At 34.1% G+C, this 12,508-nt stretch overlaps 1 protein-coding gene across 2 annotated transcripts in view; it reads left to right on the plus strand.

Moving 5' to 3' along the window:
* The window catches only part of LOC132702444 (uncharacterized), a 73,529-nt gene that overhangs the window by 12,744 nt on the left and 48,277 nt on the right, over positions 1-12,508 (plus strand). Inside the window, exon 1 of one of the 2 annotated variants that reach the window (XM_060671055.1) lies at positions 3,822-3,900. The exons of the other annotated variant lie outside the window; for it this stretch is intronic. The gene's annotated coding sequence lies outside the window, so the exon portion shown is untranslated. Of the gene's footprint in view, positions 1-3,821; positions 3,901-12,508 lie in introns of those variants that run through there. 2 annotated transcript variants of the gene reach the window in all.

Genomic DNA, 12,508 nt, shown 5'->3' on the forward strand with positions numbered 1-12,508 from the left:
GCACGGTACATTTGACAATGTTCGCCTATCTGGTATTGTTGCGTTTGAAAATTGGTGGACTGTATTTTCGTTTGATCAAAAACACTAACGTTATCACTACATAGAACTTTATTCCTCTTACTGCCGAATAGATAACAATACTAAGAAGACTAGACCAAAGAAAACATGGTCTCTATTCGTTCACCGCCGACATGCTTCTCCCTCTCCTTCGAGGCCGGCGCAGGGAAAAAATCGAGTATGTTGGGTTGCATACCGCACAAAACTAAACAGGTATGACTCTATTAGGAAAGCGCTCTTAATATAATCGCCATCATATATATCATATATCATATATAAACTACATACCTCGCAAGTCCTTATTAGTAAACTCGACCATTTTTTAAACACCAAAATTAATAAGACGTGAAGAACTGAATTTAAAAACTGATGTCAAACAACTATGAAAGAACCGTCTTGACAATAGAAGTAATAGTTCTTACAGTCACACTACAATGACAAGAAATAGTTATAGATTTCAGAAATACCTCACAGTTTACGTACATCGAATTCTTACTTCGATTTTTCGAAGTATTATTACTGATTGTAAGAATAATTTTTATTTATTTAGATTTAATAATTTTTTTAAAGAAGTTGCGGTCTACTAAATAGCGATTGATTCCAAATTCATTAAAATATCTAAAGTCGAAAAACATATTAAAAAAATATATTTTATTTTTGAAACTTTACCACCCTGTATCTTAAAAGTTAAAACGTTTAGGACATGTGTCCATAAGAAATATCCTTTTTAAAATGGACCCAAAGATAAAAACTGTATGAAAAGTAGCATTTATTTTAAACACGGAATCATCTAATTAAGTGTGTGGTACACACGGACGACAGTATCTTTAATTTTAAGGCCAACCATTTCGTAGGAATAATTAAAACGCTATGCAAAAGAGCGAGAAGTATCTTTGGACGCCGAACCAAGCAACGTTAATCTATTTCCATTATCGGTAGTTAAACTGCGGCGCAACCTAAACAAAATGGCGATTTCTTTTCATAAATTGAATATAATTGAACTCACGATCCAATTACGAAACTTAATTAACCGAAGGCTTAAGCGCGCGTAAAAGTTTCGATCGCAATGCGGGCGGGGGCGGGGGCCGAATCCCCCGCGAATTTCCGGTTACCCCTTTTCTAATGGCGCACGACGTCGAATTATAATTAAAAATCGAAAACCCTGGTCGGAACAATAAAACGTGCCGTCAAATATTAAACTGTAATAAAGCCGGGCGACTGTTCGCGGGAGAAAATGTGTATTCGCGGAGGCGGCGAAGAAAATTCCCTCCCGGAAAATGCCGCGTGCCGAAATTTATCGGTGGAAATTCGCCACAGAAATCGGGAAAATCTGGATTTGTAAACGAGGTGCGGAACAGGAACGCGATATTTCTAATGTTCCCGGGGGCGGTGGCGGAGGCGGGAAGGGCGCGGGGGTACGATTTAACGGCCAAAGAACGATCGCTTTGCTTCCGTTAATACGCGGGACTCTACGCAAGTTTTCGAATTCCCTCAATGAGGAATACTGTCACACCACGGAGTAACTTGGACACCACGAACGTTTTCTTTTGTTTCTTATTACTATTTTTTATTTTCCTTTCTTTTACTTGGTTATTCAAACATGATACATACTTGCATGTTAATTTAATAAATGAATTGAGATTAGAACCGGACTATTACAGAAATTATCTGAGAATGGATGAAAATATCTACATTGAATTGTTGCATTTAAGAACACCATAAATAGAACGTGAAGAAAATAAATAAGAACTACACAAGTTCAGATTTTCACGAAATTATATATTTTTACATGACAATTGGAGGAGATAGAAATAGAGGAACAAGCGGGATTTAGAGCTGGGAGATCAACAGTAGACCATTTGTATACAGTAACACAGGTTTTAGAGAAAAAAACAGCCAAAGATCAGGAGGTACATCTCCTCTACATAGACCTTCAAAAGGCTTATGACAGCATACCTCTAGAGAAACTATGGGAGGCTTTAGAAAAAACGAACATTAATTCAAATGCGATAAAAGCGGTCAAAAATCTATATAAAGATATAACAGCTAAAGTCAAAATACAGGACACTTTTTCTGAGCCCATACCAATTACAAAGGGCCTCAAACAAGGATGCTGCCTGTCTCCTGTATTATTCAAAATATACCTACAACAAGCCTTACAAAAATGGATGAACAAATGCAGAGGAATGGGAATCCCACTATTAAATGAAACAACATTATATACCCTTTTCTTTGCGGATGATCAAATACTCTTAGCACAAGATCATGATGATCTAGAATATATGGCACGAAAGTTAGTAGAAGAGTATGGAAAATGGGGATTAGAAGTTAACATCACAAAAACTGAAAGTATGACTGTAGGAGGAACATCTGGAAATATAACATTGGAAGACGGAAGCCTAATAAAAGACTGCCAGGAGTATAAATATCTAGGACTAAAAATAACGCAGGACGGAAGACTAGATGAGGGAATAAAAGAAAGAATAATACAAGGAAGAAAAGCAATAGCCATGCTGAATGGGATCTTGTGGGACCAAAGTATATCCAAAACTAATAAAAAAACCATATATAATACAATAATAAAAAGTATCATCACATACGGAAGTGAGGTATGGCAGCTAAAGAACAAAACAGAAAATATGTTACTAGCAACCGAAATGGACTTCTGGAGGAGATCGGCTGGAAGATCAAAAAAAGAAAAATTAACAAATAAAAAGATAAGAGAGATCATGGGAATAAAACATACAATAGTAGACGACATAAAAACAAAACAACTTATATGGTTTGGACACGTACAGCGCATGCCCGAAAACCGAATCCCGAAACAAATACTATTGTGGACACCGCAAGGGAAAAATAAAAGGGGAAGGCCTAGAAAAAGTTGGAAGGAGGGAATAGAAAAGGAACTAATAGAAAGAGAATTACCAGACCAGCTATGGTTAAATAGAGAAGAGTGGAGGTTAGGTGTCGGAAAACGGCGTAGAACGTTCTAGACCGACATATATATATATATATATATATATATATATATATATATATATATATATATATATACATGACAATTGTTTCGACAACATCCCGCCTTTATCAAATGGAATATTTACAAACTACCTGTTACTATATATACCGAAAAGTGTCAATAAAACCTTAATTAATGTTGTGAGTATTTAAGTTCAATAAAGGAGAAGTATTTAAATCTAATTGATCGTTACCAATAAATTTGAATGCCTCATTTTGTTAATCTCCGTGACTTCCAATAAATTTAGTTTTCTACTTTTTGTGGCTGTATATAAAATATCAAAATTGTCGTCAAAAATGTGTTTTTCTGTGTTTAGGTGTGTAGCATAATTAGAAACTAGACTATTGTTTTTAAAAGCTCTTTTATGTTCGTTAATGCGTTTTTGAAGGATCTACCTCTTTGTCCATTATAAATTTTAGGACAACATTCGCATTTCAACTTGTAGACACCTGATTTTTCAGATTTTGGACATTTCGTTTTTTGTTTTTTAAAAATTTTACTATTGTGTTGTAAGTTCTGAAGGTTTTTTTTAAACCACATTTTGACAAATGTTTTGCAACTTTTTCACTGGATTCTCCTATGTATGTAATTGTTTTAAATTTTTCGTGTTCTGTATTAGGTTTCGGATAAATAGTTTACTGTTGTCTTGATTTGTTTTTTATTTATAATTTTATCGATAATGGACGGATTGTAGCCGTTATTCAGTGCAATTTGTTTAATGATATTAAGTTCTTTGTTGTAATTTTCTGTTGAGAGTGACGTACTAAGAAGTCTGTGTATAGAAGAGTGAAATGCAGTCATTTTGACTGTGTCGGTGTGTGAAGGTTTGTGTTAAATGGAAAAATCTAATTTGTTTTGCCTTTTCGTAATAGTTAAGTCTAAAAAATTAATAGAGTTATCTTGTTCAATCTTGATAATGCATTTTATACTATAATGTAATGAATTAATGTAATTTAAAAAAGAATTCAATTGTCTGTCTGTTCCAACAAAGCCAGCAAAGACATCATCCACGTATCTATACCACCATAGAAAACTTTTACTTGTGGGCAACTGTATGATATTTTCAAATGATCCATAAAAATGTCGGTTAACAATGGACTAAGTGGGTTTCCCATAATCAAACCTTAATTAGAGATATAAATTTGTCCATTAAATTCAAAATAATTTTCTTCTAAAGATACTATTAAGCAATCTAATAAATCTTGTTTCACCAATGGGTTAACCTGTTTCCGAGTGAGGGTGAAATTTATCACATCCATAGGCGGAATACTGAGAAATATGTTTTGTAACTCAAAAGACAATAGTGTTGCGTTAGAAGGAATTTTGATATATTTAATTTTGTTGATTAATTAAAAAGAATTTTTTATTGCAAATTTTGGTTTAAAATCTGTTTGGAACTTTAAAGTATTTACTAATTTTGTTGAGAGTTTAAATGCTCGAGCCGTTACATAACACACGACTGGTCTAATGTGCATATCTTGTTTATGACATTGACATTTGAGAAATTTATTTCTTTCTTTCATAATTGAGAGTTTATTATATTCACTAATACATGTTCGTTTAAATTAGTCTAGTCTACAGGTTGAAATGCGGATCTTGTCCTAAAATGTATATATAATGAATTTGTTTATTATACGTGGACAATGCAACCGAAGTACAGCCAGAGCATGCAGAAAAATTAATGGACCGAATATTGATTTACAACATATTAACTCTGAGGCCTGTAAGAATGAATAATTTTCTTGTCAAGGCGGTTGTCTGACAGTTGTTTGACATGAGTTTTTCAATTCAGTTCTTCGGGTCTTATTAATTTGGCGTCCAAAATATCCGAGCATTAAATTTTAAAAAAGAATGGTCGAGTTTACTAATGGCAGATATGCATATTATGTATGGTTTGACTGACGGCAGTGCGTCGGAAACTAAGCGATAATATTAAGTGCGCTTTCCAAATAGAGTCATTCCAGATAGGGGAACATTTTCAAATGTACGTAGATGGTTGACTGAAACAGGTACATTGAGGGCAAATAATCATTTAAAAGGGTCCCATCGGACTGTAAGAACTCCTGAAATTGAAGAAGCAGATTTAAATTATATTGATGAAAATCTTCAACTTAGTACTAGAAAGATAATCTGAATATATCGAATGTCTTAGTTTGGAAAATTTTGCAAGATTTTACTATGTATTGTACCCATATCATATTCAACGAGGCCAGGCGTTACTTCCCGGAGATGTTCGCTTGCTCGTTCATTATTGTTAATTGTTTGACCAAGAAATACTATTTACAGATGAAGCTAACTTTTCCAGAAATGCAATCAGAAATTTTGTTACGTTCCAATTTTAACCTTAGGTCTTATTTCCAGTAAAGTAAAGAATTACCTGTGTATTTGGGTTTTATTAGTTACATCACGCTTCTCGTGCTAATTTAATTCTAGTGTTTTTGGTACTTTTCTTCAAATTAATCTTACTTTATGTTTGTGATTGCTTTTTTTTCCTCTCTGGGAAGATAAATCAGTCGTTACTTACCTTGCGACTGTTATCCCTTTCCTCTGTTTTCGGATGTATACATATGTAATGGTATAGCGGCAGGATATCGAAAAGACCCCTTTCAAGTTATTATTATTTTGCTATTGTTCGAACTGTAATGAAATACGTGAGAATCCGCAATTATTCTTGAAGCTTTGCTGGCAGTTAAAATCAAAATTGCTTACTTACATACGGTTGTTTGCTTTAAAGTCAATCTTTCCGAAGTAAATAATATTGAATAATATTGATCTGACCGAAACTATTTATTCATAGGTCAATCAGCCGGTATGCGATCTTCTTCGTTGGTTACCGCTATGTCAGTAGGCAACCAGTAAAGCGCGTTAAGTTTCGCATTTTTCCATGATCGGAGGAGTTTTATCTTGCTTCCTAAATACCGCCACTGTCTTCATGCCATTTATTATCATCTCATAATTTAATATTTCTTTGCATTCTTTGCGATCGATGGTACCACCCGATAGGATACTTTGGTTACCTGTAAGGTTGAGCCATACATTGACTATCAATTTTATTCGCAAATTTCCAGTACCTACTATCTTTCTTAAAATTATATGTAGAAAATTTCAACGATTGCTATCCAGATACATCAATTTATTATAAAATTCTGCAGTTACATACAGCCTCTATTAGCCATGTCGATTCGTTAGAAGAGCCCAACCCTATCTATTTTGTTCTTTGGTCTAACTACCCAAATCGCGCGTTTTTCCGGCTTCACTTTTCCATTGGTCGAGGTTCTGCAAGCAACAGGTTCGTAATTTTTTGGAAGTTTAACCTATTTTAGGTATTTGGAACCTGTATGGTGCTTTTAATTTGGTCGTTGTGCCTTATCTTGCGTTTTGGATTTGCTTTACCTTTCCTCTCGACACTACAACCTCCCGTAAGGGGATATTGTGCCAGACAATGATTGAAGTCAAATAATTCCTCTTCGTAAAGCCACCAAACATCGAACCGGGTTCTCAACTAATCGGATGTAGGCTCCGCAATTCTAACGTCCAAGACGAGTGGAAAATCAGAACCCGTGTAAAGGGTTCTTCTCTAAGGGTTTTATATCGCGAGACAGATCAGTAGGAATTCGTAGACCTACGTAACCTACCCGTCGCGGACCGAGACTTTTGTGGACACTCCAGTATTTTTTCCCGGAGTCGTCTCATCCGAGTTATTAACGACGACCCTGTTGAGATTCCTTTATTTTTATTATTGGTATTGAAATTTAGTAAGGATATTTTTTTTCCTTTTTCGTTTATTGGCGCAAGTCAATTCTATCCCTGAATAATATTATTGGGTTTAATTTACAAATGTAAGCCGACGTGACCACGAAGGTACGGGGGTAGTTTAGTGGTACTACCAACATTTTACTTACGCACAACTTATTAAATAATTCTTTTTTTTTGTTGCTCTTTCTTTGCCTGACCTGCCCCACATGACCGAGCTGTCAGCTAGTCCTGTATATATATATATATATATATATATATATATATATATATATATATATATATATATATATATATATATATATATATATATATATATATATATATATATATATATCCTGGGTTGCCGGTCGAAACGTCAATGACAATTACAGTGTTTTAAAATTATGGACCAAACCCTAAGAATCATCCTATAAAAAATATACAAGGATCCAAGAAAAGCATATTTTTCAACAATATATCGTGCAAGGGAAAAGATGCACTTCTACCAAACAATAAGAGCCAACTACGGACAGGAAGCAGTTAACCTGATGAAGAGATATGCAAACCTCAGTCAAAAGATAGCAAAGTAGAAGAACCGAAGAATTTTCCTGTTAAGATGCAAGCATGACAAGTTAACACCGGTATTTTAAACATTAACCTAAAGCATGTAAAATTTGTTTGCGCGAATAACCTGCGTACTTTTAAAGACAAAGTTATGAACAAGTTTGTAAGTAGTACCCTCAAATTATTGATCACTGATACAGCGAGTGCTCTGAGATTTTTGGAAAGGGAAAAAAACATTGTTTACAACCACTTAGTTGGCAGAATACCTCAAATATATTTGAATGATTTTTTAAAAATAGTGTTTGGCAAAATTGAAGATGGTTTTAATAAAATTAAGCAAAATAATTGTAAAAAAATTCAATCTCTAAAACAGTATCAAAATAATATGGATACCATAGGACAAAATAAGAACTGGGTGGAAAATTTAACTAATATTTATATTCCGCATAACGTGCTTGAGATCTTTAGTCTTGGTCCAGATTTTGCCGTACCTATCAGCCAACCAAAAGAGATACCCATTCCTAACATCATCAGCAGTATTGAGTCAGCTCTTAGAAACTGTTCAACCGACGCACGGAATGACTATAGATCAAAATGCTGTAATATTATTAGAAACTACAAAAATAAGCAAAACTGGACTGCTAACCAAACCCAAAATATGTTAGTTAAAAAAGTTAAAGAAACCCAACATTTTCTAAAACAAAACCCTAACATTATAACGTTAAAACCTGATAAGACTAACAAAACAGTCATAATGTACACTACCGACTATGACAATAAAATAAATGAACTTCTATCAGATAGGGCCACATATAGCGAATTAAAAAACGATCCCACAAACATATTTCAAAAAAATAACAACAATATAATAAATAAATCGATGGGAAAAAGCTCTCCTAATCTCGCCGCAAACTGCAAAACACTTAAAAATTAATAATGCTATCGCCCCAAGGATCTACGGCTTACCAAAACTGCATAAACAAAATATCCCGTTAAGACCTATTGTCTCTTGCACTCAGTCCCCTTTCGAAAAATTATCAAAATTCTTAAAAAACATCTTAAAAAACATAGTGAATGATAATGAATACTATATTAAAGATTCGTGGCAGTTTAAAGAAAAAATTAGCAGAATCATTCTACCGGATGACCACATTTTAGCATCTCTAGATGTAGTGTCCCTCTACACAAACATTCCTATCGATTTAGCTATAGACATAATAAATAAAAAATGGGACATGATCAAACTTCACACAGACATTCCACTAGACGAGTTCGTGGAAGCCATAAAATTAACTCTAAATTCGACCTATTTCATATATAATAATAAATATTACAAGCAGATTGACGGTTGTGCCATGGGTGCTTCTATTTCGAGTGTAATTGCGCAACTTGTTCTCGAAGACCTAGAAAAAACAGTTATTGACAAAATGACTATTAAATTACCCTGTTTCTATCGATATGTCGACGACTGTTTTCAAGCAATACATAAAGATAAGGGCGACCTCATTCTGAATAGTTTTAACTCATATCACACAAAAATAAAATTTACCATAGAACATGAAAAAGAAAAACAAAATCAGAACGATTGTGGTACACAAATGGTACATGGTCTGGACGATGCCTTATTTTCCACGCCCAACACAAATATCACAAAAAAAACTGTTATTATCGGGTTGGCTGACAGAGCTATCTGATCCAGAGTACAAAAAAGAACCTATATATAAGGCTAAGTACACACTAAAACTAAGCAATTACCCAATTGCCTTAAGTAACTCTGTGTTTAAAAGAAGGATACATAAATTCTACAAGATTTCTGTTAAGGAAAACACACAACCATCAAAAACAGAATATTGCTGGTTGCCATACATACCAAATTTTTCGGAAAAAATCTCGAATGTGTTTAAGGGAAGCTCTGTAAGTACATTGCGTCGCAGCGCGTCCGTTGGTAGCTGCTCGCTACTTTGCTGAGTGTTCCTTATATACATTTTTCTTTTTTTTTAAATATCCCAATTTTCTAATATGAATTTTCAAAAAAAAGTGGCAATTTCCGCAATAACTATATTTGGGCCGATGAAAACCCCATTGCGGACACCTTGATTTACATAGTTTGGACTTCCTCTTATGGGATCATCTTAAAAGTCTGGTTTATTGCACCCCAGTTAATGTGTATCACAGATTCCCTAGATTTAATAAGAAATACTGGAGGTAAACTTGAAAAAGTGCGCAGCAATATGAGGACACTTTCAGAATTAAAAATTAGGTATTTTATTTTTCACAACCTAATTCACCAAAATATTATTTGTTCATAGACAGTCAGTGAAAGGCTACTGTTAAACAAAAATTGCATTCATTTATGATCAGATTTGATCTCTTAAAAATAAAAACTAATTTCTCTGCATGCTGTTATATTAACCATTCTGTTATTATTACGCAGATCAGAGGTTTTTATTTTTTTGGGCGAAAACCGTACATCAGATTCAACAAAATCAAGAAATTAAATTTCTTATTTTTAAAAACTTTACCACCCTGTATCTCAAAAGTTAAAAGGTTTAAGACATATGTTCTTATGCAATTTTCTTTTTAAAGTGGACCCAAAAATCGCCCCCCCTTAATAATTGACATTAACTTACAAAACACCCTGTATGTAAGAAAGGTTAATCTTCACATGAAATGTAATTAAAAAAATGTCAATGAATGTAGAAGAAACTCCTGATTTTAAGCAATTTTAATTCTGATAAGGAAATTATACTTAAATTTGGACATAAATTTTAATGCTAGGTAGCAAGATATCAATAATGAAAGGTTTAGATTTTATAATATTTGAACATATGATGTTGAACACAGCAGATCACAAAGGACGCATTGAATAAAAACATATTCAGGTAAGGACGTTTCTATGTAAACTTTAAATTTTATTAAATTATTCAATTATTTTTGTATTGTACTGCATATCAATCAGGTACAAGTATGGCTGGAAAGTAGATATTAATCAAATGCTGCCACTGGTTACACAGAAGTCTTCAGCAACCCGCGAGATGCAGATGAAAGCTCAATTTTCTCTTTAATCATTATGGTTTTCGCACAAAATATTAGGTTATGTCAATCCAGAGATGTTTGAGCCTTACTTCGTATGTTTTTATTATTTTAAATTAGCGAAATATTTTTGTACATACTGGAACAGAACTTCGCGAAAGCTCTAATTTGAACTTCGACGTAATTGCCAGGTCTTCAGCCACGTCAGAAACCGTCGATTTCCCGGCGTTTAACTAGATTCGCGTCTAAGTTCGTCGCAAGTTTGTCTTTTTATTTTTAACACGGTTCGTCGAGCCTCGCGGCGAACGAAGAAGAAAGGAGAATTTTGAATTACCGCAGAAAGAAATGATGAAAGTTGTTTCGGCTCTGACGGTGGCTCAAAGGCTTTGATAACTGCGATAGGCAATAAAAGTTTTATAAATACGACCTAACCCGGAGCTGTTTGAAAAGCGATTCAAACAGCATTTTAAAATTTATAATAAAAAGAGATTCACGCTATGCAATATTAAAAATGACAAAATCAATTTTGTAGGGAAATTATGGAACTAATGAAAGGTTTTGCACACTAATTTGTGGAGTCTGGATACTGCAACAAATACTACGTTTACAAAAACTATTACTATTCCTAAGTTCTTCTATCAAACACTTTCCAATTATCAAGATTCGATTAAAAAATACACTTCAGAGATGTTTTCGGAGAAGGGCTGTTTGGTTTTTAGATTTTAATGCAATCAGGAGCATTTTTAGAGTGTGCAGATCCCAAGTATCTGAAGTTGTTTGGTGGTGTCGTTTGTTGGTAAATTGATCACATTCTCTTCCGTTGTTCGGCGATAAGTAAAAGACGCTCTATATAGGGTGTGTACACGCTATCGATCTTGCGAAAGTTCCATAGTGGTCTGCAGGAGCACCATAGAAAAACAATGTGTCCCTCTAGGACAAGGAAACGCGAAGCGACTTCTTTTGTAAATAAAAAGCTGATTCGCGCTACTTGCGACGAACTTGCCCCGCCCACTGATGATTTTTCGAAAGCAATCTTGTTCTCCCCAGGGTGGTCCTAAGTACTCTTGGTAGCTGCGGCTGTTGACTCGACGAATCTCGTCACCCGACTAGGTGATGACTAATTACATTGTGTCAGTTGTCATCAGATGCGTGCCACAGGTGATTGCCTCCACGTCCACTTTGTTGAGTGTAATTATGCAACTCGGACTGTAGTTTTCGGGATATCCAACCTCAGAGATGGCATAAAATAGCAGCAACTAATGCCAGGGTGAAGTTTTGAGATGTGCGGGGAGACTTTAAATTAATAATATAAAAAAACTATGCACATAATTATTGCTAACAAATTACAATCTTAAAAGCTTAATATCCCCAATTTTGAATTTGGCCAAATGCAAAAAGCCGTCAATAGAAAACTGATTTGATGAAATTCTTTAAATTATTAAAGAGAACTATGATTAACCCAATATTTGAATCCGATCAAAGATATCCAAAAGAATTAATGAAAAAGTAAGAAGGAAGAAGAGAAAATAATAGAATAGAATAGAATAGAACTTTATTAACCATTCAGATAAGTCACAAAAATAACAAATGGTACGTCAAGAGTGTGGCCATTGTACCCAAATCTACCTTAGAAAAGCAGATATGTACTTAAAACCACTCTTTTTGGTGCAAATAATTGGTTTTCGCTCTTGATTTTGAGCAGATTATAGTTAAAGCCTGCATTTACATAAATTACCGGACTACATTAAAACTGCAGATAACTACTTAAAACCCCACTTTCTTGGATTGATAATAGGTTTTTCTTCCATTTTTCAGAGATGGTTATCGCAGTGGAAAAAATATATAAAGTAAACATTAATAAAGTACAAATTGCACTAAATTCTACAAAATCGTTCTAGAAACTAGATAAGATGTAAATAATACATAAAGTGGTAAGTAAACATATAGATAACAAAGTCACAAATTACTCTATACTCGTATGCTTAAGCAGCTGGAAATATTCATCGGTGCCATAAAAGGATTCTCTATAAAGAAAATTTTTATTTTCTGCTTAAATTGTCTGGTTGGTAGATTTTTAAGGCTGCTCGGGAGAACATTGTA

This window comes from Cylas formicarius, unplaced genomic scaffold, assembly GCF_029955315.1.
Source record: "Cylas formicarius isolate icCylForm1 unplaced genomic scaffold, icCylForm1.1 PGA_scaffold_5__7_contigs__length_24384050, whole genome shotgun sequence".
Classification (NCBI taxonomy): Eukaryota; Metazoa; Arthropoda; class Insecta; order Coleoptera; family Brentidae; genus Cylas; species Cylas formicarius.